General features: G+C 46.8%; 1 protein-coding gene across 1 annotated transcript in view; it reads left to right on the forward strand.

Moving 5' to 3' along the window:
• Positions 1-23,284, forward strand: part of LOC147709815 (uncharacterized) — a 1,100,435-nt gene that overhangs the window by 114,761 nt on the left and 962,390 nt on the right. The gene's annotated exons all lie outside the window — the stretch shown is intronic.

Genomic DNA, 23,284 nt, shown 5'->3' on the forward strand with positions numbered 1-23,284 from the left:
AGAAAGTCATTACTAGTGGACACCTGTCCTCCACACAGGAACAACACCATAGGAATATACGGAATATGACAAAGCTGTCATTACAAAGCGACTATTAACTGAAGCAATAAATGTGACAGGTGCTGATCAAATAATCCATATTGACAGAAACAACATTTTCTTGCAAAGCATTTTTTCACCGGAGGAACCTAATGTGTCAACATGCTTTCCAGGGAAAAACCGTATCTGTCTTCAGTATGACAAGTTATTCTTTACAAAGGGTTAGCCTACACTTCAGAAATTATTGCTCAACAAAAGAAAGGTACCAAGGCAACGTACCCCTTTCCAACAAAAGTGACGATGTGCAAACTCCAGAGAGCATCAAATTTTAACAGAATGCAAATGTTACAGAAAGCAACAACTCTATTCCTTTCCCTGTTCCTAGCCTGCTCTGGTATAAGGACTATTTTGACTACCATGACTACCATGTGATGCCTATTTACTCCATTATGGAAATTTGTTCTGCAGGACCTTCTAGGCCTCTTAGCCACAGTTTTAGCGACATCTGTGGACATTTGTGATAATACAGTTCAGAATATATTATGTAGGATGTTATGTTCATGGTGTTTAGGGTTGGCATTTTGATTTTTAATAACGCTACTGCCTGGGAGAGGAGAAGTAGAGTTTTGGGGTCGGTTTGTAAGATAGGTACCACTGGCTTTAGAGGTTTGCAGCCCCTAAAGTATCTGTGCATCAGGTTTATGGTTTCATGTGAGATAGGAGCTCCCACCATTTGTACCGACATTGCAGGACAGTTTGCTGGACAACCTGAGAGTAAGAGGGTTCTTCTTACAGCAGTGAATGCACTCTACTATCTCACTTGTAGTCAGCAATTGTATTTTTTCTACTTCTGTTTGGTGTATTTTTTAACATGTTTGATCTGTGTTAAAAAATGTACCTCTGCTGAAAGTACAGACTGCAATCATGGATGTTTGAACGCAGTAAACTTTCTTATACCTTATACCTTACCTTACAGCTTGATTTAAGAGCGACAAATGGGAGAAATAGGTCGGACCCAAATGGAGAACACACTTTCAATAGACCCAGTAAAACCAATAGAATAGGTTATTGTTTAATCACCTCCAATCTTTGTCTCTTAGTGGACGCAATGGTAGTGGTGAAAAGATCAGAGAGTGACCATGACACCCTAGCCCTTGTCGTTACTAAACTTGGCCCCCCACAGACAACCAAGCTTGGGTGCCCTGATTTGGGTGTGCTCTCGGTCACAAACAGCCAAAGAGCCATTAAGTGGGGCTGGGTTGAGGAGCATCCGGCAGCTTTAGAAGCTGTGAAGGAAAAAACAAAGCAGTTGATCAAGGAGCTAGTCAAGCTACCTGCCAAGGATGCAGTGGAAAGCCCGTCACAAGCAGTTCTTTTGTGAGATAAAAGACACACTTATTCGACCATCCACAATGTAATGCGGGGGAAGGGGAGACATTGTAATGACAGGCTGCATGCCACTAAGAGTCCCTGGTATAAACAGGAGTGCAGGTCGGCTAAGGGTGTACCTATCAGTGCATTAAAACGTAGGGCATGTGCGGAGATAGCATCCTGTAGAGCTGAGTATAAAATGGGCATCAGCAGAGCAAAAATGGTTTGGGAGGGTTCTCTCTGGGCTTCCTTACATACTGCATTAATGGAGAAAGACCCCAAGGCCTTCTGGAGACAGGCAACATACTGGCTAAAGGGGTCAAGGCAAACCCTGGAATATACTGTCCAGCACAATGAGTGGGTTGCCTATTTTGGTCCTCCTTATGGTAACGGTACAAACAAAGGCAATGAGACTAGTGAGATGAGGGTCGAATCTCTGGGAGGAGAAGGTGAAACTTTGGTCATCTCCATAGAGGAAACCAAAACTGCAATCTCATCTTGTGTGTAAGCAAGAGCCCAGGGTCCAGACTGAATGCCAAATGACCTGTACAGAGAAGACAAATGCTCTGGGTTCGTACATAAGCCTGGTAATGAATCAGATTTTGTCTGGTGCCCCGATTCCATCCTCATAGCAGGTTACCGGAATGGTGCCCATTTACAATAAAGGAGATAGATCGAAACCGATGATCTACAGGCCGATAAGCCTCATAGACTATCCTTCAAAAGATTTTTTGTAAACAGGTCATAGGAAGGATAAAGGACTGGATGATGGAGGCTCAAATCCTGATTGATTTCCAGGTAGGCTCCGTACCAAAGTTAGTACCCTGGACCAGGCCTCCCACCTTATCTGCATTTACTGGAAGGAAGTAGTGGCTAAGGGGAGTAAACTACATGTGGCTTTTGTCAATTTGCGTACAGCATTTGACCTAGTCCCCCGGGTAAGGCTTTAGAAGATCTTAAAAGAGATGGGTCTCCCTGCTAATCTTTTAAACCTTTTAATTAAACTCCATTCATTTAACACAGCACAGGTTAGGTGGGGCACTAAAAACCAAGTAACAGAAACCTTCCCTGTCCAATGTGGAGTGAGGTAGGGTTGTGTGTTGGTGCCCACCTTTTTTACTCTTTTTATAAACAGAGTTGTTGATTAAGTAGACAGCAACTGATGTGATGCCCCTAAGCTGGACAACCTGTGAGTAAGAAGGTTCTTCTTACAGCAGTGATTACATTCTCCTATCTCACTTGTAGTCAGCAATTGTATTTTTCTACTTCTGTTCAGTGTATTTTTTAATATGTTTGATCTGTGATAAAAATTTACCTCTGCTGAAAGTACACACTGCAATCATAAATGTTTGAATGCGGTAAACTTTCTTATACCTTATACCTTACCGTACAGCTTGATTTAAGAGCAAAGAATGGGAGAACTAGGTCGGACCCAAATGGGGAACACACTTTCTGTCAGGATCTCAGGTCCTTGCGTCTGCATTGTCTGTGCTGTACAACGAGGGAAGAGAGTAAAGCAACCAAACAGATGTAACATTATCGGAGTAGAACTACAACTCCCAGAATCCCCGGAAGGGGGAAGTACTAATGCAGCCTTTACACGCATCCTGTTGCGTGTAATTGTTTTGTCGTCCATTGAAGTCGGGAGCCGCTGCATGCCGCGGCTGATCGTAGGAGAGACCGGAGGGATATCGTAGGAGAGTCTGGAGGAAAAAGATCCAGGTAGGATCTGTGTTTTGAATCCTCGAGCGTGGCGGGAGCGTCTTGCTTCGCCGCGCGTTCGTTCAGTTTTCTGTCCGAATCGGAGCGCTGTGGTAGTCCGCCACGCGTTACCGAGCTAAGCCTCCTCCGAGTGAGGTTAACTACGGAGGACACCTTGGACACCAGGAACAGTCCTTAGCGTTCTTGTGCCCTGCTGTTTGGGTTCATTCGAGGGACGTTAGTAGGCGCGGGGCGCAGTGGTGCTGTAACTACGCATCTCCGTGCTCAATACAGTTGGTGTTTGGACTTTTGTGTAGGCGGGGCGCGGTGGTGGTCGAAACTACGCGTCTCCGTGCTCACCACAGTTCGTGTTTGGATAATTGAACTTTGCACGGCAATTACTGACTATGTTGTTTTGAACTTCTTTAACCCTGCAGGAAAGGGTCAGTTCTATATATCAGTTTCTTTTGTGTTTTGGTGCAGAGCGGAGTGTTGTGGTTCTTGCTTCCCACACACCGCCGTTTCTGACAGAAGAGGAATCCCTTTTCATGTACAGTCATTCCTTGTGAAACTATTTTCGTTATCTACTTCTTTAGAGAGTTGCTGTTGAGCCAGTATCCAGTTATAACGTCTCTCGCCTGTTGTCCTGGTATGCCAATTACATGGGGGTAGCTGTATGTGAATACTATGTTGTGGAGAGTATGTTATGCCTGACGTATCTTTTGTGTCCATTAGGCCAGTCAGGTGCCAGAAGGCGATACAAGAGGCGTATTATCACAAAAGCAGCAACCAGGTTATCACAAGGTATACTGAGTTCTTTTAGCGAGATATAATGAGTGTAGCCATGTGTGTAAGAACATATATCTAAGTGGTTTGCTTTTGTCGTTACAGGTTGTCCCTTCCCAGCTGACCCTTCCCTTTCCCTTCCTGGTCCTGTTTATCCCTCACCTAATGGCTCAACCCCTCTGTGTTATTTCAACAAGAGGCGTTGTGACGTTTGGAGGTGGAACTTTGTAGGCATCGATCGTATCCTGTGGAGCAATTCTGGACAGAATTACACGCCCACGAAATACTGCTACACCCGATCCGATCGCGCTTGCAATGGCTTCACTTGATGATGTTTTACAGGCCTTATTGTTGGTCCAGCAGGAGTTGGCTGCCTCCAAAACTGAGGCCGCAAACTTGAGAGATAAGGTGGATAGGTTAAGTAGAAACCCCTTCGATGCATCCACTTCTCAAGTGCAGGTTACTGTCCCACCCCCTATTCCTTTGGCCAGTCCTGAGAGGTACTCAGGAGATCCAAACAAAACTCAGGTCTTTTTGACTCAAATAATGTTGCATTTCTCTTGCAAACCGGCCTCGTTTCCAAACCATCACTCCAGGGTTGCTTTTGCCATATCTTACTTGATTGGGGACGCAGCCAATTGGGCTGTGCCCCTGGTACGGAACAATGATGCCATATTGTCCGATTGGGCTGCGTTCCGTGCGGAGTTCGAAAGAGTGTTCGACAGACGCGCTACTACATTCAGTGCAGACAGAGAGCTGCTCACTCTTAGACAGGGTAGGAGGGATCTGGTGTCTTATTTGACTGATTTCAATAGGTTAGTGGCCGAGACGTCATGGCCCGAGGAGAAGAGGATGTCGCTTTTTTATCAGGGATTGAGGGATGGTTTAAAGGATGTTATTGCTCAGATAGACCCTCAACCTGTTACGTGCACGGATATGATTAATCTAACCCTGCGGTTGGATGGTAGGTTAAGCGAGAGAGGTGGAGAAAGAAGAAGGTGGGACAGGGTGTCATTTGGGTCGGAGGCTAATCCTCGAAAGGCTTTGTCCTCCTCTGAAGCTAGCTCAGAACCCATGGAGATAGGAGCAGTAAGAGCTCCTTTGTCTAAAGAAGAAAAGGAGAATCGTAGAGCACTGGGGTTGTGCTTATACTGCGGGAAAAAGGGGCATTACGTAAAGGAGTGTCCTACCAAACCTAAGACTTCGGGATCCTGGAACAGGAGTAAAAGAATTGCCGTTTCAGTTGTGAGCACAACCGAAACTGAGGCGGAGAAATCCCTGGAACCGTCCAAGGCATCTCCACCATTACAGATACCTTCACTGACTGTTCTGGCACTGCAGGATTCAGAGACACATATCGTTCTCCCCATGAGCCTAGAGAGCCAACTGCAGATACATCAAGTCAAAGTCATGATTGATTCAGGGGCCACGGGAAACTTCATCGATAGCAGTTTAGTAACTGCACTGGCTTTAGATAGAGTAACTAGAGAAACACCTGAGGAGGTACTGGCTGTTGTTGGGAAACCTTTGGTATCAGGACTTATAACGGAACAGACAGATGTGGTAGCATTGTCCTTCAAGGGAAAGGAGGGAGTGCATAGTGAGGAACTAACCCTCAACATAATAGAAGCACCACAATACGAGGTCATTCTGGGTATGCCTTGGTTGAGCTATCATAACCCGATGGTCAACTGGAAAACTAAAGAGGTCCGGTTCTTGTCAGAGGAATGCAAAGGGCATCTGAACACCGACAAGTCATCCCGGGCTACCGCCTTACTTCTCCCGGTAGTGGTGGCTACTGCAGCGGAGAAAGATGTTGTTCTTCCCTCTGAATATAGGCGTTTCATGGACGTTTTTAGTGAAACGCAAGCAGAACAATTGCCCCAACATCGAATCTATGATTGTCGAATTGATCTGGTGGAGGGGGCCTCACTACCTTCCTGTCGTGTGTATGCTCTCTCTGTACCCGAGACAGCGCATTTAAAAGAGTACCTGGATCATTATGTTGCTATCGGGTTTATCAGACCCTCCAGATCCCCCGCAGCCTCTCCGTTGTTTTTTATTAAAAAAGCAAATGGAGACTTGAGAGCCTGTGTAGATTACAGAGTGCTAAACAGAAATACGGTACGGAATAAATACCCGTTACCCCTCATTCCGGTCCTACTGGATCAAGTAAGGGATGCCCAAATCTATACCCGTCTGGATCTGAGGGGCGCGTATCATTTGGTGCGTGTCAGAGAGGGGGACGAGTGGAAGACTGCCTTCAAGACTCGTTATGGATTATATGAATATATGGTTATGCCGTTTGGGTTGTGTAACGCCCCAGCGGCGTTCCAGTATTTCCTTAACGATGTCTTGAAGGAGTTTGTGGATGTATGTGCGGTTGTCTACATAGACGACATACTCATTTACTCAGACAGGGCGGAAATACACGGGCACCATGTGTCTCAGGTACTACAGAGGTTGGGTGAGAATAAACTGTTTTGCAAGCTAAGCAAGTGCGAATTCAGTGTGACTGAGGTAGAATTCCTGGGAGTTATATTGAGTCCCTCTGGACTGCAGATGTCAGAGAGAAAGGTTCAAGCAGTTCAGGATTGGCCGGTTCCGTCCAGTGTAAAAGACGTCCAGAGCTTCCTGGGATTTGCGAACTATTATCGCAGGTTCATTGCTCAGTTCTCCCAGGTAGCGTCTCCCCTGTCTAAATTACTGAGAAAAGGTGTGTCTTTTCTATGGTCTCACGAGCCCGAAAGCGCCTTTGTGTTCCTGAAGCGGGCTTTTACCACTGCCCCGATTTTGGCTCATCCTAAACCGGAACATCCATTCATAGTAGAGGCGGATGCATCTGATGTAGCAATAGGGGCCATTCTATCACAGAGGAACCAAACCACAGGGCAGCTGCATCCATTAGCTTACATGTCCAAGAAATTGAGTTCGGCGGAAAAGAATTACACCATAGCCGAGAAAGAGCTGCTAGCAATAAAGAAAGCTTTTCAGGAATGGCGTCAACATCTCTGGGGGGCTGCATTCCCGGTCACAGTGTTCTCAGATCACAGGAACCTTCAATATATGAAAACTGCCCGGAACCTCACACAAAGACAGATGAGGTGGATGTTATTCTTTTCGGAATACGATTTCATCATTACCTACAGACCAGGGGTAGAGAACAAAAAAGCCGATACCCTATCTAGACAGGATCAAGCTGGCATCCTCCCGGGTGTTAAAGTCCAAGAGGCGATTATAGATCCAGGGAAGGTGGTTTGTGTTGTGCAGGTCAACACTTTTCTGGATGTGGTCCGCCAAGCAAAGACACCGGATGCATGGGTGAGGTGGGCTACTCTGGGAAGCGGCCGCAATATAAAGCAGGGACTACCTATGCAGGATGGCAAATTGTACCTACCCAATACTGAACTGAGGAAAAAGGCTTTCGAGTGGTGTCATAATGCATTGTTGGCAGGTCACTCGGGGGTAAGCAAAACCATCCAGTTGTTACAACGACATTTTTGGTGGGAGACCGTCAAGAAAGATGTAAGCACATGGGTTGGGACATGCGAGGAGTGCGCCCGTGCAAAGAACGAGACAGGAAAGAAGAAAGGGTTGTTGATGCCTCTGCCCACACCTAAAAGGCCTTGGCAAACTATCAGCCTTGATTTCATCACAGGTCTTCCTCCGGATCAAGGAAAAACTGCCATCCTGGTGGTAATAGACTCTCTCACTAAAATGGGACATTTCATTCCGTGCACGAATCTCCCCACCGCCAGCCAGACAGCACAGCTGTTGTTGAGCAACATCATCCGTTTGCACGGGGTGCCCGAAGTCATAATCTCAGATAGGGGTCCACAATTCGTCGCCAGGTTCTGGAAGGCCTGGTGCCAGGCCATGCAAATCCAGTCTTCTCTTTCCACTAGTTTCCACCCCCAGACCGATGGGCAGACGGAAAGGCTCAATCAAACCCTGAAGAAATACCTGAGATGCTATGCTGCCGAGGCACAGGACTCATGGGTTTCCCTGTTGTGGATGGCCGAGGTGGCATACAATAAGGCCTGGCACAGTTCGCTGGGGGTATCACCTTTCTGCGCCACATATGGTTTTGACGCCCGAATACTTCCTATCAGCATCCCAGAGGGGGTTGCTGATCAACCTGCTGCGGTGGGTCAGATACGGAACATACAGGCTGTACAAAAAATGATCAGGGCTCAATTACAGAAGGCTAAGAACGAGTATAAGAAGAATGAGGACAAGCATCGGAGGGCGGGACCTTCCTACGAGGTTGGAGATAAGGTGTGGCTTTCCACTAGGAATATCCGTTTCAAATTGCACAGCATCTTTCACCCCAGATACATAGGTCCCTACGTTATCCTGAAACAAATCAATCCTGTGACTTACAAGCTGAAGCTACCGGGGACCCTGAGGATACATCCTGTGTTCCATTGTAATCTGTTAAAGCCTGCTCTTGGTGCCAGAAGGCGTGCCCCTCCACCTGTGTTATGTGATGGTGGTTATGAATACGTGGTACGGAGCATCAAGGATTCCAAGTATAGGAGGGGGGTTCTGTGGTATCTGGTGTCCTGGAAAGGATATTCGGCGGAGGACGACTCCTGGGAACCTGTGCAGAACCTCCGCGCCCCTGAGGCCATCCGTTCCTTCCATCGCAGGTTTCCACAGCGACCTGGCCCTAGGAGGCGCTAGGAGGGAGGACATACTGTCAGGATCTCAGGTCCTTGCGCCTGCATTGTCTGTGCTGTACAACGAGGGAAGAGAGTAAAGGAACCAAACAGATGTAACATTATCGGAGTAGAACTACAACTCCCAGAATCCCCATAAGGGGGAAGTACTAATGCAGCCTTTACACGCATCCTGTTGCGTGTAATTGTTTTGTCGTCCATTGAAGTCGGGAGCCGCTGCATGCCGCGGCTGATCGTAGGAGAGACCGGAGGGATATCGTAGGAGAGTCTGGAGGAAAAAGATCCAGGTAGGATCTGTGTTTTGAATCCTCGAGCGTGGCGGGAGCGTCTTGCTTCGCCGCGCGTTCGTTCAGTTTTCTGTCCGAATCGGAGCGCTGTGGTAGTCCGCCACGCGTTACCGAGCTAAGCCTCCTCCGAGTGAGGTTAACTACGGAGGATACCTTGGAAACCAGGAACAGTCCTTAGCGTTCTTGTGCCCTGCTGTTTGGGTTCATTCGAGGGACGTTAGTAGGCGCGGGGCGCAGTGGTGCTGTAACTACGCGTCTCCGTGCTCAATACAGTTGGTGTTTGGACTTTTGTGTAGGCTGGGCGCGGTGGTGGTCGAAACTACACGTCTCCGTGCTCACCACAGTTCGTGTTTGGATAATTGAACTTTGCACGGCAATTACTGACTATGTTGTTTTGAACTTCTTTAACCCTGCAGGAAAGGGTCAGTCCTATATATCAGTTTTTTTTGTGTTTTGGTGCAGAGCGGAGTGTTGTGGTTCTTGCTTCCCACACACCGCCGTTTCTGACAGAAGAGGAATCCCTTTTCATGTACAGTCATTCCTTGTGAAACTATTTTCGTTATCTACTTCTTTAGAGAGTTGCTGTTGAGCCAGTATCCAGTTATAACGTCTCTCGCCTGTTGTCCTGGTATGCCAATTACATGGGGGTAGCTGTATGTGAATACTATGTTGTGGAGAGTATGTTATGCCTGACGTATCTTTTGTGTCCATTAGGCCAGTCAGGTGCCAGAAGGCGATACAAGAGGCGTATTATCACAAAAGCAGCAACCAGGTTATCACAAGGTATACTGAGTTCTTTTAGCGAGATATAATGAGTGTAGCCATGTGTGTAAGAACATATATCTAAGTGGTTTGCTTTTGTCGTTACAGGTTGTCCCTTCCCAGCTGACCCTTCCCTTTCCCTTCCTGGTCCTGTTTATCCCTCACCTAATGGCTCAACCCCTCTGTGTTATTTCAACAAGAGGCGTTGTGACGTTTGGAGGTGGAACTTTGTAGGCATCGATCGTATCCTGTGGAGCAATTCTGGACACTTTCAATAGACCCAGTCAAACCAGTAGAATAGATTATTGTTTAATCACCTCCAATCTTTGTCCCTTAGTGGACGCAATGGTAGTGGTGAAAAGATCAGAGAGTAACCATGACACCCTAGCCCTTGTCGTTACTAAACTTGGCCCCCCACAGACAACCAAGCTTGGGTGCCCTGATTTGGGTGTGCTCTAGGTCACAAACAGCCAAAGAGCCGTTAAGTGGGGCTGGGTCGAGGAGCATCCGGCAGCTTTAGAAGCTGTGAAGGAAAAAACAAAGCAGTTGATCAAGGAGCTAGTCAAGCTACCTGCCAAGGATGCAGTGGAAAGCCCCGTCACAAGCAGTTCTATAGTGAGATAAAGGACACACTTATTTGACCATCCACAATGTAATGCGGAGGAAGGGGAGACGTTGTAATGACAGGCTGCATGCCACTAAGAGTCCCTGGTATAAACAGGAGTGCAGGTCGGCTACGGGTGTACCTATCAGTGCATTAAAACGTAGGGTATGTGCGGAGATAGCATCCTGTAGAGCTGAGTATAAAAGGATCATTGGCAGAGACAAAAAGGTTTGGGAGGGTTCTCTCTGGGCTTCCTTACATACTGCATTGATGGAGAAAGACCCCAAGGCCTTCTGGAGACAGGCAACATACTGGCTAAAGGGGGCAAGGCAAATTTTATTTATTATTTATTTATTTATTTTATGATTTATAGAGCGCCTGGTGACCCGAAGGCATCCCCGCGCTATAGAGTTGTGAGATCCAGGAGAGGGAGACCGGGGGAACTATTTGGGGAAGAGGAAGGTTTTAAGTTTTTAACGGAAGAGGGCGTGACAGGGTTCAAGACGCAGATTGCGAGGAAGTGCGTTCCATTTTGCAGAGGCATTGACGAGAAGCGGCGGCCACCGGTGCGAGACCTCTTAAATTTTGGAACTATGGCCAGATGTTCGCTGTCAGAGCGAAGATTTCTGGGGGCTTTGTAGGGGATGACCATGTCTTTAAGGGCGGCAGGGCCAGCCCCGTTGATAAGTTTATGGGTGGTGCACAGGGCCTTAAACTCTACTCGCTGGCGCACAGGAAGCCAGTGCAGAGCTTTGAGGGCCGGTTTGGTAGAGGCTCTGGGAGGAAGGTTCAAAATGAGCCTCGCCGCAGCGTTTTGTGCACGTTGGAGCTTGGCCAGGGTGAATTCAGGAGCGCCGAGGTACGCAGCGTTACCATAGTCAAGCCGAGCTAATATGAGCCCTTGAACCAGTAGTTTCCTGGATAGGGGGGGAAGGAGAGGGAGAATCTTGCGAATTGACCGCAGGAGGCCAAAGCATGTTCCAGCGGTCTTGGCTGCCTGGGTCTTCATGGAGAGGTCCTGCTCCAGCCAGAATCCTAGTGTTTTGATTTCTTTATTAGGCGTGGGGATATCACCAAAGGCGTCCGGCCAAACTGATGGAGGGATGGAGGACCATTTATTGCCTAGAAGCATGATTTCGGTTTTTGCACCGTTCAGCTTCAGGGAGGATTCGCACATCCAGGTGTGAATATCCTGCAGACAATTCAGCAGGTTTTCTGGGTGATTGTCCAGGTGAGAAAGAGAAACGACAAGTTGCGTGTCGTCTGCATAGTTTACTATTTTTATCCCGTAAGGGGTCACAACATCTTCCAGGGGGGCCATGTAAACATTAAACAGGGTGGGACTAAGCGAAGACCCCTGAGGCACTCCGCATGTGAGAGGGAGGGGGTCTGAGCGAGAGTTGCCGTCCCACACCTGAAATGAACGACCGGATAGGAAGGAGTCGATCCATGCATATGCAGTTCCCACAATTCCTGCCCTGGCCAGGCGATGGAGGAGGACACGGTGATCCACCGTATCAAAGGCGGCACTGAGGTCCAGGAGGATCACTGCCACTGATCCTCCTGAATCCAGGATGCATCTTGCCTCCTCGATGACGGAGAGGAGGGCAGTGTCCGTGCCCTGGCCCGGCCGGAATCCTGTTTGAGATTGACGCAGGATTTTGTTAGTCTCAAGGAATTGGGAAAGTTGCACGTTAACTAATTTCTCAGCCATCTTGCTGATACAGGGAAGGAGCGATATGGGTCTGTAATTGGCCATGTCGTCCGGGTTCAATTGGGGCTTTTTCAACAGGGCCTTGACGACAGCGCTCTTCCAGTTGGGAGGCACTGTGCCTTGGGAGAGAGAGGTGTTAATGAGATCCCTGATGGTGGGCAGTTTTTAAGAGTCTGACAGGGGCCGGGTCAAGGGGGGATCCGCTTTTCATTTTGGCCAGCGTGGCGGTGACCTCAATGAGGGAGACTGCTCTGAAGGAGGTCAGCCGCGGGCTGTTAGTGCAGGCGTCTATATCAGCATGATTGAGCAGGCTGATAGAGGGGAGGGAGTCCAATATCCGCGAGATTTTGGAATCGAAGTAGGTGGCTAGGTCCTTGCTTCTATCCGGGGGAGGGGAGTGAGCAGCGGATGCTGTAGGGATGTTGAGTAGTTCCTTGACTATCAGGTAAGATTCTTTAGCAGAATTAGTCGCATTTTTTATTCTATTATCATAGAATGTGGCCTTGGCTAGTTTTATGGCCGATTTGTAGCGTCTTACCGAGCTGTTGTAGGTGTCCTTATTACTATGGAGCCAGTCTTTTCTCCACTGTCTCTCAGCCTTTTTGCACTCTTTGCGGAGGTCTCGGAGTTCGGAGGTGTACCATAGGGCATGGCCCTTTATCCTATTTTTGATCTCACCATTTTTTATAGGAATGATACTGTCAAGGGAGGAGGAGATCCAGTCTCTGAATTGGGTGTCAGCCTCGGACGGGTCCTTCACAAGACTCGGAGTCGAGGAGTCCAGTGCTTTGGACCAGTCCTCCGCCGAGAGTCTGGCCCACGATCTATCTCTGGTGAAGATAGTGGGTTTATGAGGTTTCTTGAATGCCCCAGGAAGGTGGAATGTGACCAGAAAATGGTCCGTCCATGGGAGAGGTTGAGAATTGATGAATTGGAGGGAGGGGATGTTAGAGAACACCGGGTCGAGTAGGTGCCCTTTTATATGTGTTGGACCGGTGTTGGCAAGAAGAAGGCCATGAGCCGCCAGGTCGCAAATTAGGTCAGCTGCTCCTATGTCCAGAGGATCGTCGAAGTGAATGTTTAGGTCTCCTGTTATTAGGAAGTTAGATGTCAGGTGGGCCGAGGAAGAAACAGTTTCCAAAAGGGTCGCTGCAAAGGGGCCAAAGTGGCCGGGAGGCCGGTACACCAAGAGGCCTGACAGGGAGCTGGTCGGGGCTAGCTGGATCGTGAAGAGGCAGCTCTCTGATTCCTGGGTCGCAATCTCATTGATTCGACAAGCGAGGTGGTCCCTGTGGATGATGGCTAGTCCACCTCCTCTACCTAAGGGGCGTGGTTGAGACATGATAAGGAAGCCCGGGGGAAGAGCCAGTACTATGTCCGAATTGGAATGCTCAGTGATCCACGTTTCTGTCAAGAAGAGTATGTCCAAGTTGAGATCGACAATGAGGTGATTGATAAGCAAGGCATGCTTAGGGAGCGATCTGCAATTGAGTGTCGAAATTTTGAGGACGGGGGTGGAACCGGGGGTTTTGGAAGGAGTAACTTTCCCGGTTTGCAGTTGTTGCAGCTAGAATAGGAAACATTAGGATCATGCCTGACATGACATGTACTGTTTTTAGTAGGTCTTAGGCTAAGAAGCTCTCTACGTGAGTAGCTTACCTTTGTGCTGACAGGGACGGGCATAGAGTCTGGCCCTGGGCCCGGTTGTGCGCGGACGGGCGCAGACGGGCTTGCCTTAGGCGCGCCTTTGGCGCGCAAACGGCGCTCCTGCTGCGCTCGTCCGCTGCGCTGGTATGGCCGGCACATTTGTAGTCTCTGGGGTGGGCGTGGCCTCGCAGTGGGCGTGGCCTCGCAGTGGGCGTGGCTATCGCCTTTAGGCGTTTCCTGATTCAGCGTGGGGTCGCTGTGTCAGGGGGTCGAGGAGGGAGGTGAGAGCGCGTTCAAGTCGGCGCTTTAGAGCAGGTGAGCACAGTGGTTTTAAAAGTTCGAACACGAAAGAAATAGTGCAGTTTTTAAAAACAGACACAAACACAGTCCTCCGGCTTCCGCCTCGGAGGATGACAACAATCAATTACAAACCGCTTTCAGTCAGCGTATTTGTAGTCTCTGGGGTGGGCGTGGCCTCGCAGTGGGCGCGGCTATCGCCTTTGGGCGTTTCCTGATTCAGCGCGGGGTCGCTGTGTCAGGGGGTCGAGGAGGGAGGTGAGAGCGCGTTCAAGTCGGCGCTTTAGAGCAGGTGAGCACAGTGGTTTTAAAAGTTCGAACACGAAAGAAATAGTGCAGTTTTTAAAAACAGAAACAAACACAGTCCTCCGGCTTCCGCCTCAGAGGATGACAACAATCAATTACAAACCGCTTTCAGTCAGCGTATTTGTAGTCTCTGGGGTGGGCGTGGCCTCGCAGTGGGCGTGGCTATCGCCTTTGGGCGTTTCCTGATTCAGCGCGGGGTCGCTGTGTCAGGGGGTCGAGGAGGGAGGTGAGAGCGCGTTCAAGTCGGCGCTTTAGAGCAGGTGAGCACAGTGGTTTTAAAAGTTCGAACACGAAAGAAATAGTGCAGTTTTAAAAACAGAAACAAACACAGTCCTCCGGCTTCCGCCTCAGAGGATGACAACAATCAATTACAAACCGCTTTCAGTCAGCGTATTTGTAGTCTCTGGGGTGGGCGTGGCCTCGCAGTGGGCGTGGCTATCACCTCTGGGCGTTTCCTGATTCAGCGCGGGGTCGCTGTGTCAGGGGGTCGAGGAGGGAGGTGAGAGCGCGTTCAAGTCGGCGCTTTAGAGCAGGTGAGCACAGTGGTTTTAAAAGTTCGAACACGAAAGAAATAGTGCAGTTTTTAAAAACAGAAACAAACACAGTCCTCCGGCTTCCGCCTCAGAGGATGACAACAATCAAATCCTGGAATATACTGTCCAGCACGATACCTATTTTGGCCCTCTTTATGGTAACGGTACAAATGAAGGCAATGAGACTAGTAAGATGAGGGTCGAATCTCTGGGAGGAGAAGGTGAAACTTTAGTCTTCTCCATAGAGGAAACCCAAACTGCAATCTCATCTTGTGTGCAAGCAAGAGCCCCGGGTCCAGACAGAATACTAAATGAGCTGTACAGAGAAGACAAATGCTCTGGGTTCGTACATAAGCCTGGTAATGAATCTGATCTTGTCTGGTGCTCCGATTCTATCCTCATAGCAGGTTGCCAAAATGGTGCCCATTTACAATCAAGGAGATAGATCTAAACCGATGATCTACAGGCTGATAAGCTTCATAGACTATCCTTCAAAAGATTTTTTGTAAACAGGTCATAGGAAGGATACAGGACTGGATGATGGAGGCTCAAATCCTGAGTGATTTCCAGGCAGGTTCTGTACCAAAGTTAGTACCCTGCACCAGGCCTTCCATCGTATCTGCATTTACTGGAAGGAAGTAGTCGTTAAGGGGGTAAACTACATGTGGCTTTTGTCGATTTGCGTACAGCATTCGACCTAGTCCCCCGGGTAAGGCTTTGGAAGATCCTAAAAGAGATGGGTCTCCCTGCTAACCTTTAACACCTTTTTATTAAACTCTATCATCTAACACAGCACAGGTTAGGTGGGGCACTAAAAACCAAGTAACAGAAACATTCCCTGTCCAACATGGAGGAAGGCAGGGTTGTGTGTTGGCGCCCACCTTTTTTACTCTTTATAAACTAAGTTGTTGATTATGTAGACAGAGATTGCTGTGATGCCCCTAAACTTGGTGTTACAAGAGTACCAGCACTGTTGTTTGCTGATGACACGCTTGTAATATCCAAATCGCCACAGGGTCTCCAACAACCCATGAACGATTTTATAAGGTTTTGTGTTGATGGGAGCTTGATCGTAAATGAGACAAAAACAAAATTCATGATTTTTAATAGAGGGAAAAGTAAATCAACAACTAGATCTGTGTGGGCTGGTAGCGCCAAGTTGGAGCTAAAAGAAGTATTTGACTACCTGGGCATCCGCTTGACTCCATCGATCAACTGGGGGCACATATGGAAAAAGCAAAGCTGCAATTAATCTACCAATGTGCCTACATCAGTTAAATACGTAGGAAGATGGTATCTTGCCAAATTGCCCCAGCCCTCGAAATCTATAACACCAAGGTTTTGGGAGGAGTTCTCTATAGTGCGGTGGTATGGGGCACGGGCAATCAATCACCCTTACAATTGTCGAACACCGCTTCCTAAGATCGCTGGTTGATCTTCCTGTTAGCTCCCCCTTGAAACCCTTGTACTTGGACTTTGCTCATAGGCAGCTGCAACACAAGTTGAACTGTAAACTGCTAATGTTTTGGTTTAGGCTATGGACAGTAAATGAGCTGGAAACCTATTGAGAGATTCTGAAAGATATGAAATTTTCTAAGGCATCCTCGATCAGGTGGTTTATCTCCTTACGAGAATTACTGGCGAATTTGGGGCTGGAGACCTTCTGGGCCAATCCTGAAAGTAAGATGCAATTCTGGAGGGTGAAGCTGAAAGAACTGTATTGGGAAAAGACACTGGCAATGACCCTGGTAGACCCAGCGAATAGTTTGACAAAATACTTTTTGCTCTTTAAATCCATTCAATTGTTTGAGTCAACTATAGATGAAATCATCCCGTTTACATGCAAACTTTTTTTGCACTTCCGTTATAAGACTCTGCCCACTAGACTATTCTATTTTAAATGGTGTTCTAATGCTTTTTTTGATTCTTGTGTCCTGCATGTAAAGCCCGCCCAGAATCAATTGTCCCATTTACTATTTTTTTGCCTTTATTATTTATCTATGAGGAAAAAACTGACTTTTCCATTGTGTAGACTTGTTGGCCCGGGACATTATATTGAGGTAATGAGAGTATTATGCACTGATACCCGGAGACCAATGGTTTTTGGCCTTTCAAGATTCTGGTAAGCTCTGTGGATCAGGCACCGAAAGTTACTTGCATGAAGCACTTTATTGTTTTAGGAATCGCTGTATTTTGCTTTTTGCACATATACTTAATGACATTGTTTTTAATGTATCTATTCTTAAATGTTTATATCTCTGTTTTTATATTTGTGCTGTGTACTTTTTAGGCTCCTGGTGATCGTAATAACGTTTTTTGATGATGATGATGAGAGGCTATCCGTTGTTAATTCCACTGTGACCAAGGCTTTCTCTTGTGCTTTGAAGATTGTAACGGAGAGAGGCACTCCGTCAATGAGCTAGAAAAGATCTCCCCAGTCCACAGTTCACCAGCTACTTATCCTCGAACAACCACCCACAGTCTAAAGACAAGTTACATCTCTCATCGATATGGAAGAAGGACAGGCTTCTAACACTGCAGGGCATCACACAAGTCTGGGTGCCAATGCGATAGACGCCAATCTGGCTCCTGAAGGCTAGACTGTAATGCTCTGATAAAGTTACTCATCAGTGGGGGCTGCTTCCTTTAGACAGTGGTGGGGCACATAAATGACATTCAAACTTATAAAATAAAAAATAAATATGGATCTCCGCAGCCTGCAATGCACGCTCCAACCCTGCCTCACGCTGCTCGCTGGAGTCTCCAGTGTTTTCCCTGCAGAACACGATGCAGTTTCGCGGCGGAAGACAGAAACACAAGGCGCATCATGAGCAGATTTTCCTCCGGCTGCCGGGCATCTGGAGCAGATGTCAGTGCCTAATTGTCGGTTGTGTGATAGGGATGTAGGTGATGGGGAAATGCCTGGAGTAAGTAATGTTGGTTTAGATATGTATGATGACCAATTGGATTACGGGGATGACAGTGATGATTTGGAGGAAGGGGAGTTCAGGGAGGAGGAGTGTGCTGATACTGTGAAGGTTCAACCACACAGGAATGATGTTCCAGGGGGTTTGTTGGGGGCAACAAATGTGCTTGTAAATTTTAAATTGTAAGTTGATACTTGTATAGCGCACTACTCACCCGCAAGGGTCTCAAGGCGCTTGTACAAATACCGCTGTGGAACCCGTCCTGGCTTTCCCTGTGAGGCGTCCACTCCTGGGCACCCCCAGGGTGAAGGCCAGGCATCCTTAGCGTTGTGGGGGCCGTTGTGGAGATTAAGCAAGCTATTGCCCAGAGTTGCAGAGTGGGACTCTATGATTAGAATAGGCACCAAGGCGAGAATTATCAGGTCCGTGGAATTTTGAGCCCAAGAACCGCTGAGGCGGGGAATTGAACCCTGGTCCCGGGCTAGACCTCTGCATAAGGGTCTGCCGCTCTAACCATTGAGCCACACTTCTCAACAGCTTAGTGTATTGCAGAAGTCTAGAGCGGACCGAGCAACGGATCAAGATCAGCTAAGCGGCCCTCGACAGCGTGACGATCCTAAGGAATTTCAAAGACGCTCATCTCAGTTACCGTTAGGTAAGGCACAATGGTGGGCCTCTTGGTCTCAATCAGTCAATAGCAAGCACAGCACACGTTCTATTGGTGTTAGGGACGGGTTGTTGTCCTCTGACTTGAACAATCAACCTGGGAAGGTCATGCAGAATATCAGTACGCAAGACAAAGATACGGGTAGTGGATTAGTAAACGGGACCTCTAATACTCAGTCTAAAAAGGTGGTTGAGTTAAGTCTTTCTGGTAACGAAAAAGAGAAAGAAGATCAGAATATTCATAAGAAACTTCCTTATATTGGTATTGCGATGCCTTTAGGTTCTCACCTTTCTGACAAAACAAGAAATGTAATTTGGAAACACGAGTTCATAGATGTTTTTAAATTGCTACACAGAGACATACAGGCAAAGGAGGGTTCTAAGGAGGAAGAGTGGGAGCTTGCCAAATGGCCTAGGGTTCCCATAAGCATTGAAAATTGGACGTCAGCTTTCCTCATTTATGCGAGCATATATTGTGAACGCCACCATGACAGGGCAGTAGCTATGTTTAAATATATGGATATTATTCGCAAGGCCCAAATGCATTTCAGTGGCTATGCATGGTTAAGCTATGATGAAGAATTTAGGGCCAGGATTAGTATTTTTCATGAAAAACTGTGGGGTGATGTTGATTCTGAGCAATGGCTCCAATGGATGTCTTCTACTCACTCATCAGCAACAACACATACAGCAAGTGGTTTGCCAGTCATATATCGGCCCTTTCAGCTTCTCCACGCCCAGGCTGGGTCAGGTTGGTTTGGAAGAGGACCGACACCAGTGGCAGGGGCATGCTGGAACTTCAATCTGGGATTTTGTAACAGACAATTTTGTCGCTACAATCACGAATGCTTGCTATGTGGGGGTAAACATACACTCACCCAATGTTTTACAGGTCCCAAGTTTGGTGATCAAGAAAGATTTCAGAGGGGAGGGAAGGGTGCAACATTTCAGTATTTACCAAAGGGCACACACCCCAATTAGACTTGAGGTTTTATAACAATGGTTAGGTGATTATACAGATGTTACTATATTGGGGTTTCAGAGATGGATTTAAGATTGGTTATCAAGGGCCTAGGCAGATGAGATGGGCAGACAATCTAAAATCAGCTAAGGAGCTTCCTCAGATAGTACAACAGAAATTGGACTCAGAAATACAAGCTGGCAGAATAGCTGGTCCCTTCTTGCAGCGTCCTTTTGAGGATTTAATTGTGTCACCTCTGGGATTAGTGCCCAAGAAGTCGTGGGAGAGTATTGTTTGATACACCATTTATCATGGCCGGAGGGTCAGACCATCAATGACTTTATTTCACCATCAGACTCCACTGTGTCTTATGCTTCAGTTGATGACGCCTTAAAGTTGGTGAGGTCAGTTGTGGCAGGGGCAGATTTGGCAAAGAGTGATATTCAATCAGCATTTCACCTTTTGCCTATACATCCTTCCGATTTTGAGCTTCTGGGTATGTTTTTCAACGGTGCTTTCTTTGTGGACAAAGTTCTTCCAATGGGTTGTTCCATTTGTTGTGCTCAATTTGTGACGTTTAGTACTTTTTTACAATGATGCTTGAATCAGTTGAGTGGTCATGTTTTGGTCTGCCATTATTTGGATGATTTCATGTTCATTGGTGCTGCTCACACTGATCGCTGTAGGTTGGCTTTACACAGTTTTCAAGACATGGCACGAGAACTGGGCGTTCCATTGGCCCCAAAGAAAAGAGAAGGTTCCAGCATGAGACTAACCTTTTGAGGAATTGAGATTGATACACTTGATAATGACAGCACGTTTGCCTACGGAGAAAGTGAAAGAAATCAGGTCCTTTTTGTTGAGTGTCATAGACCAGTCAAAATTGAAACTCAGACAAGTCCAGCGTTTGTTGGGTTATTTGAATTTTGCCTGTAGAGTGGTCGGGGCAGGCAGGACTTACTGTAGGCGTCTGGGAATGTCAGTGTCTGGGGCTTACATCCCTCATCACCGGATCTTGATTTCTAAAGCTATCAGGGAAGATCTTCGTATTTGGCTGCGATTCCGTGAGGATTTCAATAGAGTGTCATTATATTTTGTAGATGACAATATGTTATGGCAGGTACAAATTTTTTCGGATGCTTCAGGTGCACATGGTTTGGGTCTGTTCTGGGAGGGACGTTGGAGCGCAGAAAGTTGGCCTTCACATTGGTTAAAGCAATGGCGTAGCATTGCCTTCCTGGAACTATTCCCTTTGATTGTGGCTCTTCTTGTTTAGGGGGAAGAATTTCAAGACTGTTCTGTCCTATTCCATGTCCACAACATGCCTGTTGTAGATCTAATCAACAAACAGGGAGCAAAAGACTTAAGAGTTTTGCGCCTTTTACAGGCATTCATGTTACAAAGTTTAAAACTGAACATTGTAATTAGGGCTAGACACATTCCTGGTACCAATAACTCCATAGCAGATGCTCTGTCTCACTTCCATTGGCAGAAGATTCACCGATTCCAGAGAGCGTTGGGGGATTGAGGATCGTCGAGCTAGTTGAGAATTCTGTAGCTCCCACCACCAGAAGAAGCTATTGTCAGGCTTGGAAAGATTTTCTAAGTAATGGGAAATCTCATTTTCATCTTGGGAAGGTGGTTAAGAATGAATGCTTTACATTGGATGTTGTACTGCATTTGATAAACACGGGTCTATCTCCTACTACAATTGCAGGGAAGTTGGCAGGGATTTCCTTTTATGGGTAGCTTTGGTGGGGTCATAATCCAGTTGAGGGTGTTTTGGTGAAGAAAATGTTAAAAGGTCTTAGCAGAGAGCGGAGTCATACATTGCCTTTACGGGAACCAGTGACTTTCGTGTTCTTGCAACAGTTGTTGCTTCAGTTGCCTTTATGTTGCTATGATGAGTGGGAAGTTTTTCGTTTCAGGTTATATATGATTTGGTTATTTTTCGTAGCTTTAGGGTTTCTGAATTATTATGTTTGCTTGACCAGGATGGCATTCATAGTGATGAGGTTGTCTTGCAGGGGCAAAAACTGAGGATCTGCTTGAGAACATCCAAAACAGATCAATTAGGCAAGGGCATGTGGGTTCACTTTAACAGCAGCGGGGTGGAGAACTGTTGTCCTGTGAGTGTGTGGAGATATTTTACCGATGCACTATGGCTCAGGTCTGGTACAATATTATGCCATAAGTAGGATAATAGGATCACTAGCACTCACTTGTTAACAGTTTTAAGAAAGGCCCTTGTTACGTTCGGTAAGGATCCTTTTCTATTTAGCACTCACTCTTTCCGTATTGGTGCAGCTACCGAGGCCGCGAGGTTGGTTTGGTCATGGGATGATTTAAGGCGGATCGGGCAGTGGAAATAGTCCTGTCGTACTCGTTATGTTAGAAAATAATATCTTGTTTTTTTAATTTCCTCTTCACTAATATTTGTTTTTCTATTTAGGTTGCATGAAGGGCCCATTATCAGGAAAAATGCACACCTGGATAGTGGGACATTCTTGCATTAAGTGGGAGATCAACAAGTTTAAGGCAGATCCCTTGGACTTCCAAGCATTGGGCATGAAGTATTTTGGAAGGGTAAAGGTGGTATGCAGTGGGTGGGTTTGTTTCCTACTTTATCTGAACTGTCTTCCTCTTGGATTTTCCTGATATGCTAGTCATCCATTTGGGGGGGAATGATTTATTGTCTTTGTCAGGTTTGTGTCTCATTAAACAAATGAAGATGGACCTTGCCGTTATCAAGAACAATTGGGTGGGCACATGTTTAATTTGGACAGAATTTTTATATAGGAAACACTGGAGAGGGACAAGGAGTGACGCTGCTGTGGAAAAGGCCAGACTTAAGCTCAATTGGGCTATGAAGGTATTCTGTCAAGCAATGGGCATTAAAGTGTTAACACACAGTAACATTATTACAGGATCTGAGGGCCACTTATTCCGAGAAGATAGTGTTCATTTATCCCAACTGGGACAAGCTTATTATTTGTTGGAACTGAGGAATTTGCTCGCTTAATTATGGAATGAGAATTTATGGTGTACTCAAAGTCTATAGTGTTTCTTTCTTTTTAGCAATCTGTAAGGTGGGGGCCAGAAAAACTCTTTGGTTTTTCTGGGTGGCGCCTTTTGCGGGGTGGAAAGTCTGGAGCGGGCTTTTCCATCCCTCGGGGGTGGGGGGAGGACAGAACACAGGGGAGGGGACAAAAAGAAGGGAATTGCAATTACATGGGGTTTATTCTGGAAGATTCGTTTGATTTGTTTGGGGTATTTTTGTTATCAAAGGTTGGGGGGTTTTGTGAATATAATTCAGGGGATTCATGATGCCAATGTTTTTTATAGGTTGTTTTACTTAAAATGATGAAAATGTACCTGTCTTAATAAAGTGGCCTTTTTTGCTATAACAAGAATTAGTAGGTTGTGATTATTGCGCGATGGGGACCCAGGCGGAGCATGGCACGAGTCGGTCTCCCCCTGGGTTTTTTTTGTGCGGTCGAACAAGCCATGCCGCATGATAGGTGTTAGGTAGAGGAGTGGGTGGGAGTTAGTTAGGCTACATAAAAGGGGGTTTTAGGCGGGAAGACACTTGTGGCATTGGAGCCGAGAGTGTTCACAGACCTTTGTTGACCCACCCACCCTAAAAAAAAGAATATTTCTCACCACACAAAAAGAGGTCATTAATTTTTTCCCACCTTTCCTTCGATCTAGGTGACTTTTGGGGGGTGGACTGTCTGGAGTGGGCTTTTCCCTATCTCGGGAATGGGGAGGGGGGGAGGGCAGAGCACAGGGTTGGGGAAGAAAAGATGGGGTTTGCAATTACATGGGTTTTATTCTGGAAGATTTGTTTGAGTTGTTTGGGGTATTTTTATTATCAAAGGTTGGGGGGGTTTTGTGAAGATAATTCAGGGGATTTATGATGCCAATGTTGTTTATAAGTTGTTTTGCTTAAAATGATAAAAATGTACCTGTCTTAATAAAGTGGCCTTTTTTGCTATAGC

The sequence above is a fragment of the Lissotriton vulgaris genome, chromosome 6 (assembly GCF_964263255.1).
Source record: "Lissotriton vulgaris chromosome 6, aLisVul1.2, whole genome shotgun sequence".
In the NCBI taxonomy this organism is placed as follows: domain Eukaryota; kingdom Metazoa; phylum Chordata; class Amphibia; order Caudata; family Salamandridae; genus Lissotriton; species Lissotriton vulgaris.